Source organism: Canis lupus, chromosome X, assembly GCF_011100685.1.
Source record: "Canis lupus familiaris isolate Mischka breed German Shepherd chromosome X, alternate assembly UU_Cfam_GSD_1.0, whole genome shotgun sequence".
NCBI lineage: Eukaryota > Metazoa > Chordata > Mammalia > Carnivora > Canidae > Canis > Canis lupus.
This window is the reverse complement of record NC_049260.1, coordinates 122,645,787-122,648,686: the sequence shown is the minus strand read 5'-3', so window position 1 is coordinate 122,648,686 and position 2,900 is coordinate 122,645,787.

Here is a 2,900-nt window from a genome sequence, read left to right as displayed (position 1 = left end):
CCGGGCCGCGGCCTCCGTGGAAGGGACTGGATGGGGTGGCGGCCCGGAGCAAGGACGGCGCAGGGGCCCCGGAGAGCCGTCCACGGAGTCCGAATTGGCCAGGAACGTTCTGCGGGAGGGCCTGCTAGGGCGGGGAACGCAGGCCGGGCCTGCGGGGCAGTGGCTCCCGACCCCGATTTCACCCAGCGCAGGTTCACCCCGGGCCCGCCCCTGCCGCCCCCCACAGCCCCCTCCCCACTTTCCCGCTTCAGAGGCTGCCACGAGGAGGGCTCGGGATATTTCTGCCAGCACTGTGGGGATTTTTCCGGTCTAAATTTAGAGAGCTGCTCTTACCCCGCAGTACCTGCTTCCCACGTCGGTGACTGATGTGCACCCAGAGCACCCAGCGCGCAGAGGAGAGGGCGCAGGTGCGGCGCGCGTGACCACGGCCCTCCGGGGCCAGCCCTGGGCAGAGACGGGAGGGACAGGGAAGGGAGGCCCGTGGGGAAGCAGGTGGGCGCCCCGAGGCCTGCGCAGGACGGGCTTCCGGCGACAAGGGCTCAGCCGCGGCCCCTCTCTCAGTGTCAGGCACGCAGCCCGGACCCCATATAGGCCCCTCTGGTGGGGGACTGTGATGAGTCCCTGAGTCCCTCCCCGGGGCAACTCCTTCTGCCTGCGGGCGATCGGGTACCAGTCCTCAGAGCCATCTCCCTGTGTCACCGTGTGCCTCAGTGGCGTGGTGAGTGCGCTCTCGGGGCTTGTCGCCTCCTGCAGGGATGCACAGGACCTGAGCCACCACATGAGCAGGTGCGGAGAGCTCAGTACCTGCCAGCTGGGCCCTCCCCGCCCCGCCCCTGCCTCGCCCATTGCCAGCATCATGCCCTCGACACAGAGACAAAGGACAGGGCCTGTGGGGGCCGTGAGCGTCGGGGTGTGGCCCGGGCCACTCCGGGGTCCCATTTGACTCTGCTGTCACCAACTTGGAGCAGTGGCCTGAGACTGGTCTTCTAGCAGTGGAAGCCTCTCTTCACGGTACCCCCACTCTGGGGACAGCGGTTGGCGCTATCAGGGACTGGGACCATGAGGGTAACACGGAGCCCAATTTGTCACCTGTAAGAGGCAGCCCTTGGGACCTGCTGTTGGAGACCTGGCTGGAGCCGCAGGGACAGTGATGGGGACCTTGGGCTCCCTGCGACACCCCTGGCTTGAGCTGCCTGTTCTCTGTGGCCCTAGAGGAGAAAGGGGGGGAGTCCAGGATGCGGTCCCCAGGCTACAAACCTAGGACGACTTCCCAATCGTCAGCGGGAACTTCCTGGGCTCTGCTCCCGGTGACGGCCCCATCGGCTGCCGTGGCCGGCCTACCCAGGCTCTGCAGATTACAACGGGTAGAATTATCCAGAAATTGTCCTCAGGCCGGGGGACATGTGGTGCCCAGAATGCTGTCTCCTGCTTAGCCAAGCCTGCCCTGCCCCCAGGGCTCCCTGCCCCCCGCCCCCCGCAGTGGCATCACGGTGCCTCCCGAGACTGTGGCTTCTGGAAGTGATTGGGCCACCCTCCCGTCGAAGCCCAGGACCTTCGAGTTTTCCTCCTCACGCCTCAGCCCCCGGTGGGAGGTGGCAGGTCCGCTCCTGGGGCCGGGACTCTGGCTCACAGCCTCCTTCCGGCCATGCCAGCCCCAGCCTGCTCCGGGTGCCCCTCCGGCGGCCTGGCCCGTCTGCGCTGGGCACCCCACCCTCAGCCCGAACGCTCCCTCACTTGCCCGGCCGCCTTCCTGCCTTCCTTCCTTCCCACGGTCCCCCGTGGCCGCTCCAACCCGCGCGGGTGTCCCGGAGCCCAGCTCAGGCCGCCCCTCCCAGCAGGCGTCTCGGCCACCCACATCATCAGGCCCCCCAGATGAGTCGGGGGAGGGCCCCCACGGTTCCAGCCCCTCCGCAGAGGGCAGAAGTCACCTGGCATCCAAGCTTGGGAGAGGGGGAGTCCTCTACTTGTCCCTCAGTGGCCCCATCTCCTGTGCCCTGCCACCTCTGTCTCGCTCCTAGACCCTTGGCGCTCTCCTGCTGGAACATTCTCCTCCTCTGTCCCGAGCTCCTGGTTTTCTTCCCACCACTCTGGCCATTTGTCCCAAGTTTGTCTCAGGCTTTCCGGCCCTCATTCCTCTCTCTGGGTTCCCACGGGATGACCTCAGCTCATCTCCTGGGTGATGACTGTGACATCAGTGTCTCTTGGGGGGGAGGCACACAGCCCCAGCGGGCACCTGGCCCTTGCCACCTAAATGCCCCACAGCCCTTCAGATGCATCGTGTCCCACAGGGACCTCGCGGTCTCCACCCTGGTCACCCAAATCCTCATGTCAGGGGTTGAGATCAATTCCCTCTCTCCCCAACACCCCTCACACTCTCTGACGTGTTTACCACTTCAAGAGCTTGTGAATGTGTCCACCTCTGATCCCCTCTGGTCCCCTCTGGTCCCTCGCCGGGCCCTGCCCCCTCCTCACTGTTGGAAGCCTCCAGGCTCAGGCCCCCCACTCATCCCCCCGCGAGGAGGAGGAGGAGGAAGATGCAGCCATTGTCCTGCAGCAGAAGTCAGCGCTCCTCCCCAGCACCCTTCAGTGGCCCCCGAGTGGCCGAGTGGCCGTGAGGACAAAGTCCACCTGCTGCAGGCCACTGGCCTCCACAGAATGTGCCAGGGTGTCTTGTGTCCCTTTGCCTCGTTCGAAATAAGCTCACGTTCTGAGGCTCCACGGAGGCGGACCTGTGCTTCGTGAGTGCGTCCTGCAGCCCGCTGCGGCCTTGTCGGTCCCCAGCTCTGGCACGCGGGCAAAATCCACTGCCAGCGTCCTGGCCTGCAGGCCCCTCGGCCCGGCAAGGGCTTCCTGCGTTCCCGCCTTGGGACCATGTGGCTCGGGCCGCCCGTGCCCTCCCA